This window comes from Equus caballus, chromosome 14 (genome assembly GCF_041296265.1).
Source record: "Equus caballus isolate H_3958 breed thoroughbred chromosome 14, TB-T2T, whole genome shotgun sequence".
Classification (NCBI taxonomy): Eukaryota; Metazoa; Chordata; class Mammalia; order Perissodactyla; family Equidae; genus Equus; species Equus caballus.
In genome coordinates, this window is record NC_091697.1 from 12,179,800 (window position 1) to 12,195,324 (window position 15,525).

Here is a 15,525-nt window from a genome sequence, read left to right on the forward strand (position 1 = left end):
GCAAGATCGCTCTCACTTCCTAGATGCTGCTGTCTCTCCAGAATCAAGATAATGTCAGTCCCTAAACTGAGGAACTATAACAAGGATATTGATGCCACATTGTTATGTTTGAGGAAGCCACTTATTCAACCCCGAGATTCCTCAATGTTGATGGAACATTTACCACCCTCTGAGTAACTCAAGGGATTAGGGAACAAAAACGATCATTCTGTGCCCCTCCCATAATAAAGTTTGCCACAAAATGCAGGCTCATTAAAGCTTATTTTATTGAATGTTTATACCATTATTAATGCTTGAGGAATTTATACCATTCATAAGATTTACTTAATAAACTTACCATGGCGGGGGGGGGGGTTCCTGATCAAAGAACAACCCACATGAATGTTAGCAACACTAATTGATGTTGAAAAACCAACACCTGTTAGTAAGAGAGATTTCTGAGGTCCTGGGGTCAACCCAGTATTCTCGTATATTCTAAAATTTTCCTAGTACTCAAAAGTCTCCAAAATGTCTCTTAGAATGGAGAGAGCCAGTGATGTCTGATTTTGCTTAAAGTGAGTTCCCTAGATCTCAAGTACTGAGATGGGAACGGGTCAATCCCAGGATCTTATTCAGTGTGTTCCAAGGGTGAGTTACACAGAGTGAAGTCAGTAATTGTAAGTTGATATGGTTCTTCAGCTGGCCCAGCAATTGGTGATCCATCTCAGAATGACGCAGAGTCAACGAAGTGTAGGATTCCCAATGATGCACTGATCATTCCGGTATTGGAAAAGCCAAGCGTTTGGGGACAAAAAAAATCATCATATGGCTGACACATGGACTTGAAGACACTCCTACCAGCCAGGTAACTGTCACTGATGCTTTTCATTGATGAAGCCACCTTAAAGAAAGCTGTTTTACAGCGATTCTCTAAGAAAGTAAAATACTAACAGGAAAGGGAGAAAACATGTAACTGCTGTATTCCAGTGAGCAAAGTTTGTTGGCTTTATTTGCTGTTATTATTTTTGTTGAGTGTTGGGAGTTTACACAGGGGTAAAATGATCATGCTAATGATATTCTTTGTTACTATTCAACCATGAAAAGTACAAAATAAGTTCCAGGGCCAGCCCCGGTGGCCTAGTGGTTAAGTTCAGTGTGCTCCACTTTGGTGGCCTGTAATTGGTTCCCAGGTGTGGACCTACACTGCTCTGTTAGCAGCCATGCTATGCTGGCAACACATGTACTAAAAGATGGAGGGAGATTGGCATGGGTGTTAGCTCAGGGCAAATATTCCTCAGGAAAATAAAATAAAATAAAGTAAGTTACAAATTTCTATAGCTACAGACATGTTAACTTGTTCCAGGGTATGGAAGGGATTAAAGGACGTACATTTGCTTCTTCCAAAGAAAGGCAGGTAAGTCTATAAAAATGTAAAGGCATTTAAATTTCTGACAGTGAAAGTAGACCCTTTAGATGGGTCTTTGTTTTCATAGCAAAATCTCCTTTGCAAACCAGCCCCAACATTAATTTAAACAGATGTAAGTTTTGAAGGCATCTTTGTTGAAATGACTTTGACAGATGCTACTTTCATCAGTAAAAGCAAGGAAGCAACGGCGATACAAATAGGCTCCAGCAGACTTCATTTGTCCACAAAAACTGAATCTTCTTTCTCTATTCATGATTGACAGTCTTAGACAAAAATGGTAGAGTGGGAATTAAAACACATTTTGATAGCAAATGAGCTCCAGTATGAAGAGTGTTGGTGTGTATCTGACCCACAGTCTGCAAGTTTCCGGCAGGATGCCGTGCAGCTTCATGCGGACTCAGAGCTCCCTCTCACTTGCCGATGGTCACACAGCCACTTTTCTCTCTTCAATCAGAGGCGTCTGGAAGGACAACATAATCCATTCTCAGTGAAATAATCTCAGTCCATTCTAGGGGAAATCAGGAGTCCTGCCTAGGAATCACCTTGCCATGATATGTGGAGCTAACATAACACTTTTTTTTTAATATTATATCTTTAAGAGAGAATTTCAAACAATCTGTTTCATTCACTGAACAAAAGAAAAGGAAAGAAAAAGAAGGGAAGAAAAGACTATTTTCAAGGCAATAAAGAAATGGCCATGTGCATTCTGTGCACGATCTGCCGTGAAGAACCACCAGCAAAGGCGCAGCAGGAACAGATGCCCCGAGGCAGAGGTTCCACAGGCTCGGGGAGGGGCTTAAAATCAAACGAAGCCAAACAGAAGCCTGAGTGATGGAATTGACCCTGCCACCTCCATAGCCCCACACACCACTCTAAACACTAGCAGACAGTAAAAGAGGATTAGGTGAAAATAACAGATAACTCACCAGCAGTGGATCTCTGCATAACTAGCCTCAACGCCAATGGAGGGGCAGAACGCAGGGAGATAAAGAACATCTTCCAGGGAGTCACCAGGTGGAGCATCCAGCGACCAGCTCCCCACAGTCTCACACAACAGTATCTCTAAGTACTGGTCAAAAAGAACCACGTGCATTGAAGAACAAGGTGATAGAACCGCTGAAAGAGATGAAAGGGGAGCTCATGGACCACAGGAAAGAGTGGGAGAGAACTAGAAGCTGCAGAGACAAATGCTGCATTTATTGATTATGATTTAATGATTATAAAAAAGATTGTTGATGTTTCTGAAAAACATGGAGCAGAAAACAATGTTTAATGATTTCATTGAATAAATATTTTGTGAACTAACTTATGTCTCCAAGTTAAAAGGGCATACCCCTTCCCAGGAAATGAGCCATACAACACTTTCAGCCCAAGAACAACCTGGGTGTGAGCTGAATTAAGTGGGGAAATAATTATAAAATAAATGTAGAACTCAATATGCAAAGGGGAATCCCTGGCAAGTCTAGACGTCCCTGCAGCATCTATGACAGAAGAAATGAGAGCATTTTAGACACACTCAAGTTTCCCTAAATTATAGAGGAATCAGATTCAAGCTATGCAAACCCGAGAATCTTTGTTAAAATTACTCTGAAAAATTATGTAATACATAAAATAATAACTAAAGAATAGTGAAATCACATAAAATAATTGCAAACAAACTTGCACCCATCACTGTGAAGTAATTTAAAGTACACTAAGACCAAACTGTATGAATAATCAGTGCAGGACAGAAGGAAAACATCAGGCATCTTGAAATGCAAAAGTAAAAATGCCACCTGCACAAATCAGGAAAGGAAATAAAGGTTTGGTGGGGGTTACTTTTTCATGTCCTCACTTGTTACAGAAAATAATCAATGGGTACTTTCAAAATGAGAACCATTTGAAGAAAACAGCTCTAATCACTTAATATTTTGCAGCATATTTTCTTAACTATAGTGAGATCTTTCAAGAAATAATACCTATTAGGGTATTAGGGTAGATGGTTTTTTATCAGAATGTCACCAATTTTCCTTTTCAGAATTATTTCATTTTATTTTTTCTGTTAATTCAATTTGAATTTGCAAATTGTATTGAAAAACAAGCCTTAAAATCACATCTCAAAGGTATCTCTGAGTGTTCACCAATCTTTTCTTTAGGCTGTCAATATCTCTCTGTATCTCCTGCCCTCTCTCCTCTCTCTTTCTCCACAGACACAGGAGGAAGCCCTGCAGACCTCAGGTCAAGTTGTCCAACAACAGAATCAAGAGCTGAATAAAAAGGAGTTTCAAATCACTAATTTTTGGACTGGCTGGCCATCCATCCAACTAATGGATCATGTAACTATACTTTTCCTCAATTCCTCATCTACAAAGCATGGGGTGAAATAATAGGATCCTTTAGAGTTGTTAGCATTAAATAGATGGCGCACCCACTTAACACAGTGCCTACTACAGGTGGGGGCTCATTACAGTTTAGTTAGGATTAAGGAAAAGAAAACCAACTGCTTTACTTATTTATTTATTTCACTATGTTATTGAGAACATATTGGTTTATAAGATTGTATAATTTCAGAAGTACATTATTATGTGTCAGTTTCTGTATAGACTGCCTTGTGTTCATCACCAATAGCCTAGTTTTTATCTTTCACCATATGTATGTTCCCCTTTATCCCCTTCACCCTCCCTTCACCTCCTTCTCCTCTGGTAACCACGAATCTGTTCTCCTTTTCTATGTGTTTGTTTATGGTCCACACACGAGTGAAATCATACAGAATTTGTTTTTCTCTGTCTGACTTATTTTGCTTAGAATAATGTCCTCAAAGTCTATCCATGCTGTCACAAGTGGTGAAGTTTTGTCTTTTTTTATGGCTGAGTAGTATTCCATTGTGTGTGTGTGTGTGTGTATATATATATATATAAATATATATATAAATATATATATATATATATATGTATATATTGGCTTCCTCACCCACATCTGGCCCCCACCCTGGCCAACCCCCTTACCAAATTAAAAACAAAATCACTCATTGTTATTTCTCCTTTGATATTCTTCACACAATCCTCATCTACAAATGGACTTTTGATTGAGTCTTCCCTAAGATCCTGCTCTGCCATTATTTTGGATTTTTTAATTTAATTTTATGTTCCCTTGATTGCATTTTATTTAAAATCAGCTTTTAACTTTCATCAGCTTCGTTCATATATATACACACACATCTTCTTTATCCATTCATGCATTGATGGGTACTTGAATTGCTTCCATGTCTTGGCTATTGTGAATAATGCTGTGGATGTGTAAACCTCTTTGAATTGTTGATTTCATCTTCTTTGGATAAATACCCAGTATTGGGATAGCTGGATCATATGGTATTTCTATTTTTAATTTTTTGAGAAATCTCCATACTGTTTTCCATAGTGGGCTCACCAGTTTGCATTCCCACCAGCAGTGTATGAGGGTTCCCTTTTCTCCACATCCTCTCCAACATTTGTTATTTCTTGTTTTGTTCATTATGGCCACTCTGATGGGTGTGAGGTGATATCTCATGGTAGTTTTGATTTTCCTTAATAAATGCAGAGAAAGAATTTGACAAGGTCCAACATCAATTTATGATTTAAAAAACTCTCAATAAAATGGGTATAGAAGGAAAGTACATAATAAAGGTGATATAACAAACCCACAACCAACATCATACTCAACAGTGAAAAACTGAAGGCCATTCATCTGAGAACAGGAACAAGACAAGGGTATCCACTCTCACCACTCTTATTCGACATAGTACTGGAAGTTTCAGCCAGAGAAATTAGGCAAGAAATCAAAAGGATACAAATTGTAAATTAACAAGTTAAACCCTCGCAGTTTGCAGACGGCATGATTCTACAAATAGAATACCCTAAAGACTCAACCGAAAGATGGTTAGAAATAATCAACAATTACAGCAAAGTTGCAGGGTGCAAAATCAACTTACAAACATCAGTTGCATTTCTATACTCTAACAACGAACCAGCAGAAAGAGAAGTGAAGAATATAATCCCGTTTACAATTGCAACAAAAAGAATTAAATATCTAGGAATAAATTTAACCAAGGAGATGAAAACCTATACACTGAAAATTATAAGACATTATTGAAAGAAATCAAAGAAGACACAAAGAAATGGAAAGATATTCTATGTCCATGGATTTATAGAATATACATAGTTAAAGTGTCCACATTCCCTAAAGCAATCTACAGATTCAATGCAATCCCAATCAGAATCACAATGACATTCTTCCCATAAATAGAACGAAGAATCCTAAAATATATATGGTACAACAAAAGATCCTGAAAAGACAAAGCAATCCTGGGAAAAAGAACAAAGCTGGAGGCATCACAATCCTTGACATCAACATATACAAAGACCAACTTCTTTGTTTTATGACCTCAAAAACATGAGGACTCAACACTCATGTCCATGAGAAAAATGTTCTAACATCAGAACCATTTATGCAAATCTCCAGTCTTGAACCGCCGAATTCCTCACCTAGAACTAGTTTGTAAGTGAGCCCAGAACAAGAGAGAGGGAGGAATGAAGACTCCCGGGGAGGGGGGGCAGTGGAGGGTCACACAGCTTCCTCACCCACATCTGGCCCCCACCCTGGCCAACCCCCTTCCCAAACTAAAAACAAAATCACTCATTGTTATTTCCCTTTGATATTCTTCACACAATCCTCATCTACAAATGGACGTTTGACTGAGTCTTCCCCAAGATCCTCCTCTGCCATTATTTTAGGGTTTTTTAATTTAATTTTATGTTCCCTTGATTTAACTTTATTTAACATCAGCTTTTAACTTTCATCAACTTTGTTCAGCAAACGTATTCATGGAAAAAGGAAGGCTGACAGCCAGATGTTCATCTTTAGCTGCTACACATGTAAACATTCATGTTACCAGTCAGAGCCAGCAGTTCTGAACAGGAAGGTGCCAGTTCTCCAGAAGGAAGAAAGGAAGTTTCAGGGACAAGGCGGTAAACACTTGGAGGAATCATCCATGACTGTTTCTATCCTTACAGTACATTCAAAGAGAGAGAAAGGAAGAGAGAGGGTTTGGCTACAAGAGTTGTTTTCAGACTCTTGGCTGTGAAGGACTATTTTTAATTGATCATGTAACAGGAAGGGGGAAAAATCTGTAACAAGTAAGAAATTGTAACATTGGAAACAATTAAATCCTTCCAGTGGCATGTTCTTTAAATGTCAAGTAATTACAGATGTTAGGGAAAAGTTCAGGAAGCAAAATCACACGTCTTCTGATAAATAGAGCAGAATCTGGCTGCGTTAACCATGTTTGCACACATCCGCCCACCTCTTCAGCTGTAGAGCAGCGACGTCTGTCAGCCAGCATTGCTGCACGTAATCTTCCCCAGGCTGTGAATTCAGCCTATCATTATTTTATATATTTTATATACGTAGGTTATTTGACTTGCCCCTGAAAATTTTTGGTGGAAGCCCCTTATGTGTCTGCTGTTGGGAGAGGTGTACGCTTGCTCCCATAACGAGTTCCTTTTGAGGCTTGTTTCATTTTTTTGAGACGAAGTGTCTCCATGGGAGCCATTTCTGAGATTGACAGAAGCAGGTGCCTTCCTGTGTACTGTGGGAGTAGTACTTGTTCCTCACACGAACGGCATTGGTACTCATGCTGAGAGTGACGGGAGTGACTTCATTCCTGACATTGGCAAGGGGAGTCATTCCTGAGACTGAATCTGCTCTTCTGCAGAAAACTGGAATAATATTGGTGTTTAGTGAGTATCTAATTATTGGTTATTCCCTGTTAATGTAATTAATAATTATTCTCTGGTAACAATTCTCTGCTTCCTCATCAGTAGGGCTTAATTTATGATCCGGCCTTTCTGAATTGAAAGACAGCATGTGTTGCTTTTAAGAATTGAAATCTCCTATATATTTTCAAACTAATAAAATATTTTACACTTGTGCATGAAAAGCTAGATCCAAGGGCACAAAATTGAGCTTGTATCTAAATCACCAAATATAGATCTGTGAGGAAATGCAGGTTCTAACTCCCAGCTGAGCTATAGCTTTTCACAGGTTAACCCCCTCCTCTCAAAATGAAAGCAATCCTCCTGCTTCTTAGAACCAGCCTTCTCCAATAACCCAGAATTAAATTTGCGTGGTTGTAGGCTTTTGTGTTTAAAACATTCTTCACTATACCCATGGATATACCTATCATTTCAATTCAAGCTACATATTTCCATAAAGATCTATTCCTTCCATCAAAAACACCTGATGTGAAGGCAGTCAGTCCTTTCATGTTTTTCTATTTAGCTGAACTAACTTGTTTCTGACGTCTTATGTAGAACAAACTCGAACTTCAGAACGTTGTCCCAATTGTACACAGAACACCCGTTTGCCCATCACTTAGACTCACAGATTGTTAATATTTTACCACATTTTCTTGATTTCTCATTCCCTCACCCCCTAATCTATCTACACATTTTGAAAGATTTTTGCCGAATAATTTGAGCATTATTTGCAGACATCAAGACTATTCCCCTAAATACTCCAGCACCTATCCCCTAGTAACCAGGACGTCCTCCTATGTGTCCCAGCTCCTCTGGGCACCTTCTCTTCTCCAGGATCCATCCCAGACCTGGCGTCGAGTTCAGCCTCCCGTCCCTGTGGTCCTCAACCTGATGAGTCCCACTGACTCCTCTTCCATTACATTGACATTTCTGAAAAGTCTAGGATCGTTGTTTTGCGTAACTCCACTCATTTGGAGTGATTGTGTGCTTCTTCCTGATGACAGTCCGAACAAACAGTTGGGGCAGGAACACTGCAGAAGCAGCCTTGAGTTCTCCTCAGGCAACAGGGAGCAACAGGATGAGATTCCCCTAGTGGTGGTGCTGATGTTGCACATTTGGTTAGAGTGGTGTCTGCCAGGTTTATCTGCTTCCAAGTGCCTTTGACTCTGAAATTATTAGGCAATAATAAATATACATTGATTACATGTATATAATAAATATGCATGGTAAATATCACCTGTGGGATGGTATTTGGAGAGTGTGTGTTTATCTTATTCAACAATTGTTCACCCAGTGGCGGGTGAGTTGGGACTTGCAGGGGGCTTGTGCAGGGATGTGCGGGAACAAATAACGCTTACTTCATCTGGGGAGGAGCTGTTGTGCTCAGACCTGAAGCAGAGGCCTGTGGGCAGGGATGTCCACTCATGGCTGGAAGACCCGCCTTGTCACACGACACAGGTGAAAGCTATCGTTTCAAAAATTAGGCATTTTTTCCTTTTACTAAAATTAGGACTGAATTTGCCTATTTAACTGTTTGTCCCACATGGATCCAAGGTAAGCTCTCCAAGTTTATTTCCTCCTACACATTCCAGTTATTAAATTCTGTGTAAGCAAATATTTTTCATGATACTTCAGTTGATGATAGGTGAAACCATTCATATAAAAGAAGAATCTATTCAAACCATCAAATAAAAACTCTTTTGAAGTTTAACATAGTTCTTTAAATCACCATATGCCTCTGAGGAATATGACTTCAATCAATATAGGCAAGGAAAGCATTTAGCTCCCAGGAAGGATAATCGATTACAAAGTCTGTCTGAGAACTCCCATGCTTATGGCTAAAAGGCCAGGAGGGCTTTATGTGTCATGGTAAGTGATTTACTCGAGTAGAAATAAGGCAGAGAGGAATTCTACTTGCCTCTGCTTGCAGAGAGGGTGGAAGGGCTTTGCTCCCATCCTGACAGCAGCCACGCTGGATAAACTAGAGTCACCCGAGTCCACTCGACACCCAAGGTGACAAGGAAAGCAGGTGGCCAGAGATCTGAGAAACGTTGGCCCTCCAGGAGGGTGAAGGCAACACGCGCATCTTGAAAGTGGTGAGAAGATGAGCTGAAATGTTTGACCCCTGGCCACAGACCACGTGGACCCAGGAGAGGCTTTAGAAACCCTGGGGGCCACACACAGCGGGGTGTGCAGCCTCTCTGGGCTCTTCTACCAAGACTCAAAGGGACCTGTACCACCTTGGGGCAAGTGGGGCTGGAGGCAACTCCACCGGGGAGAGGCCCAATGGCCCACCCCACCCCTTCTCCTGTGGGGACATCTGCTGAAGAAAGAAAGCTGTTACCTGGCACCAATGGGTCAGTTCCCTAAGGAGATTAATTCCAAATGCATGTGTGTAACAACAGAGCTTCTGACAGCACGGAGCAAAAACAAGGACTGATGGAGAGAGAGGCGAATCAGTTACAGTTGGAGCTCTCAGCGCCCTGTTGCTAATCAATGCACCAACTGGATAGAAAACCATCAAGGATGGAGAAGAAGCAAGGAACACCATCAGCCAACTGGACCTCCTCATCTGAAGGACATTTCCAGAACAACCCACCGACAACAGCAGGATGCACTTCCTCCAAGTGCACTGGATCTACTCCCAGGACACACCACCTTCAATGCCATAAAACAAAACTGAGAAAATTTTACAAAGTTGAAATCATACCAAGTATGTTCTCTAATCAGGACGGAATTCAATTAGAAACTGGTTAACAGAAAGACATCTGGAAAATCCTCAAATGTTTGAAAATTAAGTGACCCTGTTCTCAATAATCCATGAGTCAAAGAGGAAGCGAGAGGGAATAGAGAGCATCTCAGAGGAGGGAACCTGAGGACACAGGTGCCTTGCTGCTCAGAGGACCATGTCGGCACCCACTGCTTACAGTGGAAAACATGCAAAATCAGTGCTTGAAGATTCCACCCTATACACTAGTAGGAGAGAAGAAATTAACCCAAAGCACCAGAAAGAAGAAGTTAACAGAGAGAAGAACAGAAATCAATTAAATTGACATAGAAAGGTACTAGAGAAAATCAGTGAAACAGAAAGCTGATTTTTTAATAAAGATCCATAGAGTTGAAAAATGTCTAGCCAGACTGATAATGAAAAGATGAGAGAAGAGACAAATTAAAAATATCAAGATTGAAAGAAGAGGTTTTACTAGATATTTTACCGGGGCTTTCAGATGAAATAGGGCACACCCAGGTAAATTTTAACTTCAAATAACAATACATATGGGACAAACTCACACTGACAAACGACTTGTTTTTGTATCTGAAGTTCAATCATCATCATTATTATTATTACTATTAATTATTACACTAAGTCTGGCAACTGTACATACTATGGGCATTTAAATGACAGTGAGTTAATATTATGAAACTTTATGCCAATACATGTGATAACTTAGACAAAACGTACAAATTCCCTGAAAGACAAAAATTTCCAAAGTCCACTCACAAAGAAACATCTCTCATATCTATTAGAGGAACTGAGTTTGTACTTAAAATCCTTTCAACTAAGATATTCATGGTCAATCTGGTTTCACTGGAAAATTCTAATAAATAATCATAGAAGAAAGAAAATCAGTGCTTGAGAAATTCTTCCAGAAAACAGAAGAGAAAGGAATGCTTCCCAATAACTTATGGGAAGCCAGCATTACCCTGATTAAAAAAAAAAAAAAAAAAAAAGCAGACAAATACATTATAAGAAAATTATAGATATATGTCCTCATAAAGACATTGCAAAATCTTTAATATTATTAAATAAAACCTGATAATACATAAGAAACATATGACCAAGTGAGGTTCATTCTGAGAATGTAAGGTTGTTTTTTAATTCATCATATTAACAGACTAAAAAAGAAAAATAACGTGGCTATTTTGAAATGTAAAGAAAAAGCATTGGAAAAAATTCAACGTCCATTTATGACAAAAACATGCAAACTAGAAAGAAAATGGAAGTTTCTTAACCTGAGGAAGAGCATCCATGAAGTCCCACAGCTGACCTCACATGCTGTGGTGTAAAACCAGGACCACGAAGGACGTCTGTCTCACTCTTCCTACCGACCATTGTACCACGAGGTTCTAGCCAGTACAACACGGCAAGAAAAAGGAATAGCAGGCATTCAGATTGGAAGGGGAAAATTAAAATTATCTATACTTGCAGACAACATGATCGTCTGGGTTGGAAATATTAAATTAGCAGTAGAACTAACAAGTGATTCTGACGAGTTTGCAGGATACAAAGTGGAGATAGAAAAATTAACTGTAATTCTACATGGTATCAACGAACAATGTGAAATCGAAATTTAAGCATACGATTTTGAATAGTACCAAAAACACCTTGAAATACTTAGGTATAAATGTTAATAAAAGTATGTATAAGGTCTGCATGCCAAAAACTGCAAAATACTGATACGGGATAACAGACAAAACCTAAATAAAGGGAAAGAAATATTTTATTCATGGATTGGAAGTCACCATACTTTGAAGACATCAATTTGTCCCAAATTAACGTATAGACTCAGCACAATCACCATAAGCATACGAGCAGGATTTTCTTGTAAAAATTGACAAGTTCATCTAAATTTATACAACAAAGCAAAGAACCTAGAACAGCCAAAATGATTTTCAAAAAGGAGAAGGAAGTAAGACTGACCCTACCTGATTTCAAAACTTAGGATAAAGCCACAAGAATCAGTATGTGTGGTATTGGCAAGTGGGTAGACACATAGGGCAAAAGAGAATTGAAGGTCCACAGAAAGACCCCCACAGACGGGGGCGGCTGACTTCCGACAGCGACAGAGAGACCATTCGGGGAGAAATGGCGACACTTTCAGATCCAGAAATCTATGCGCAGAACGCCTGTCCAGATCTCCTAGGGGTGCAGCTCCCAGTTAAGACGTCGGTGACATGCAGCTGTGTTCCCTCCCGCAATGAGAAGGGAAAAGGGGGGGGGCACACAGAAAGAGGATAAACAGAGAGGAGGAGAAGAAATGGTGATGTCAGCTCTCACAGCCTGAGACGGCTGCTTCCTCCACATTCCCGTCTGAGGTCCATCAATCACCTGCAGGTCCTTGAGTATCAGGGGCCACTGGTTTCTAAGCATGTTTGATTTTTTAAAGGAGGTGATAACATACTAAGTAGATGCTAGCTCAGTTTATCCTTTTTGAGTTATTTTCAGGGTAGAAACAGGTTGACCATATCAAGGCATGCAAATCACATCATCTTTTTCTTTCTCTCCTCTTGTTTTTTTCTTTTCCCTAATTCTCAACCAAAATTCCTAACATCTCAAGAGGGTTGACTGGATATTTGCTACTCTTATATTATACACTAAAAATACAGAAGTAAGATAAAAGTTCTGTTCAGTTATATGCGCTGCCTGGTGTCTTTAAAGTTTCTAATTCATCTCAAAATTATTTTAAAAGTAAACAGGGGAAAGAAACATAAAATAGCTCATTATTTGCTCTATCCAGTCTACCCATGATTCTCTTTTTTATATTGTTAACTAAAAGCAGGAAATACTATTCATTAACAAATACTTTAATTGCACAAGTGCAGTTGAGGAGAGTGATTTTGCATCAGTGGTTACCGTCCTCAGATACCACTCTGGTGCCACGTGGTTGGCTCTCTCCAAACGTTGCCACTTAAAATACATACATGCGTCTCCCACTGTGCCTGACATCATTGGTTCCCAGAGGGCAAACCTCTGCAGTCTTGAGCGAGTAGGTGGTATTTGCCTTGAGCCCTGACAACTGGCTCCTTTTCTTTAATTTTTGAATGGGTGACACAACCACACTGTTTAAAAACAATGAAATAGTAAAAATATAAAGAGTCACCTGCGGTGGGGCAGCAACTAGCAAAGCCTTGTTGCTCCCGAGTCGGGGAGCCAGGGCGGGGGCAGACGGGGGGCACCTGCACGGGGTTATTGGTGCTGAGGGAAACGCCCACCATCTAGTGGAGAAGACACGGGATAGAGAGGGCAGAGGCTGGAGTGTCCAGATGTGGTGCTGTGGGAAGGACACGGTATTCTTTATGGAAAGGATAACCTGAATCCAATTATAAGGAAACATCCGGCACAAAGGAGGAACATTCTATGAAAAACTGGAAGAGTATTTTATTCTACAAAAATGGAAATGTCATGAAAGAAACAGGCTGAGGATCTCTTCCAGACTGAAGAATGAAGGGAGACGGAAGCTCAGGGCAGCACGAGATTCTGGGCTTGATGCTCCGAGGGAGAAAAAACACGCTGTGAAGGGCATTTGGTGTCAATAGTGGATTAGAGAAAGGAAGTGTGTGAATGTCGAGTTTACTGAGGTTGATATCGTGTGTGGCTCCAGAAAACAACATCTCTCTTCTTAGGAAATACGCTCTGAAGTTTTAGGGGTGAAGGGACGTGGTGTCTGCACCTTACGTTAAAGTGGGTGTCTACCTAAATGCCAAACCGTCTCTCCTCACCTCATTGGCTGACAAAGAATTTGGGGGAGGTGCCCTGGCATTCTTTCTACTCTCTTCAAATCTTCTCTAAGCTTGAAATTGCTTCCAGACAAAAAGGTAAGAAATAACAAGTGCAATAATGGGTTTTTTTGTGGGGGGTGTTCCTGTTCGGACTTATTTCAATTCAGATGTGGCGTCAAACTTGCGTGTTGATTTTGGCGCCTAGTTTTGTCAACGGTGGTTCAAACTGTGGTCAATGGTGTTTTTGAGAACTGCTTTGTTTCTTTGAGTCACACAAAAAGTTGAAATTCAGCCCGTGGGCGGCCAGGAATCCTGGAAATTTCAGGGGAGCTTCAGATCACTGCACAGTGTGGACTCCTCCTCATCTCTTCACCGTCACTTAGCTCACTGTGTGGCTGCAGTAGGTTGGCACAGCCCAGGAGGGGCAAAGGCTGGTGGACAAGCCCACCACATCCCCTGAGCCACTCTCAACTGGGGACCTCAGGTCAGATGACGGTGACAACACCTCAGCAGTCTAAACTCTAGCTTCAAAATGAAACAGCACAACGGAAAGACAATTCAACCCCACGTCAGTCCTTTCAGGGAGCAGACCCATCGTGTGTTCATTAGGTAAACGTCAGGCCCCACATGACCGTGAGCCTCTGCTTGTGCTGCTAGTTTTCCCAGCGGAGCAATGCTGCATCCACACAGTGTGTGTCCTTTCCCAAGTCCGGCATCTGCTATTCCCCTCCTTTGGGTCCTAAAAGATCCATCTGCCCCTCTCTGTGCAGTTACTGAAAGCTCAGTATCTTAGTAGTGCTCTTATTTTTATTTCATTTATTTTGCTTTATGATGGTGGTCGTGTCAAAACATTCTGTGGGACGAGGGTGTTTATTCCAGCAATGGAATTTGTCTGTCTGTCTGGAGGTCCACTCTCTCCCTGCTTCTCCTGAGTCAGGTGTGGCAAGTTACTGCTTCCTGATCATTACGTAGGAAGAGGAACTTCCAGGTATGCCCAGCGTACGTGAGGAAGGTTGCCAGGGAACGCAGCTTTAGAAGAGCGTCGCAATGTTTGCAGCATTTCGCTCTTAAATTGCACCTCAACTGATTATAGAGAACACAAGTAATGGGGCCACAACTTGGACCCATGTGCGCTGCCTGAGAATCTCATTTGACAGCTGTCCTTGGGAGAGATTCCCCCAAATGAAGCCGTCTGCCTTTCAGGTAGATAGACATGGGTGTACATTTAGATAGCTACAAATGTAGGTACAGGTTTAGGTTGACATTTAGACTTGCATTTGGACATGGGCATGGTTATGTATTTTCAGGTTTGGATTTAAGGTAAGTATAATATATAATGAACCTGTAACTTGCCTGATGACAAGACAGGAGGGTTAGGATGCCCTGGGAACCTGACGATGGGGCGCGAGGGTTAGGATACTGTGCTGTGGGCACCCTAACCCTAACTGTAGCCCTAGCCCTAGCCTTAGCCCTAACCCTAAGCCTAACCCTGTTGATGAGACAGGTGGGTTAGGATGTCATGGGCCACTGGTGATGAGATGGGACGGTAAGGACACATTAGGAATTTAACAGAGACAATTATCCAATAAAATTTTGTTCCAGAAACAGGTTAAGCTTCTCAAATCATTCATTTAGTTTTGCCTGGGTAAAGGCATTTTCTGTTGTAATTCAACCTAGAGGAGAAGAAGAAATTTGAAATCACTATGGAGATATTCACCCTCTTTAGCTGGTAGAGAATTTCTCATCGCATAAATGTAAATTTGCTTCAGATTTTGACACCTTTGAGGCGTTAAGAATAGAAAAATAATTCACAATTTAAATTTGTCTAAATTTAAATCTTTTTTTTAA

At 40.5% G+C, this 15,525-nt stretch overlaps 1 protein-coding gene across 1 annotated transcript in view; it reads right to left on the reverse strand.

Moving 5' to 3' along the window:
* Window positions 1-15,525, reverse strand: part of LOC138917600 (uncharacterized) — a 95,786-nt gene that overhangs the window by 43,905 nt on the left and 36,356 nt on the right. The window contains exons 3-4 of the mRNA XM_070234699.1: window positions 2,332-2,521; window positions 338-1,865 (exon numbers count right to left, since the gene is read on the reverse strand). The gene's annotated coding sequence lies outside the window, so the exon portion shown is untranslated. The remainder of the gene's footprint in view (window positions 1-337; window positions 1,866-2,331; window positions 2,522-15,525) is intronic.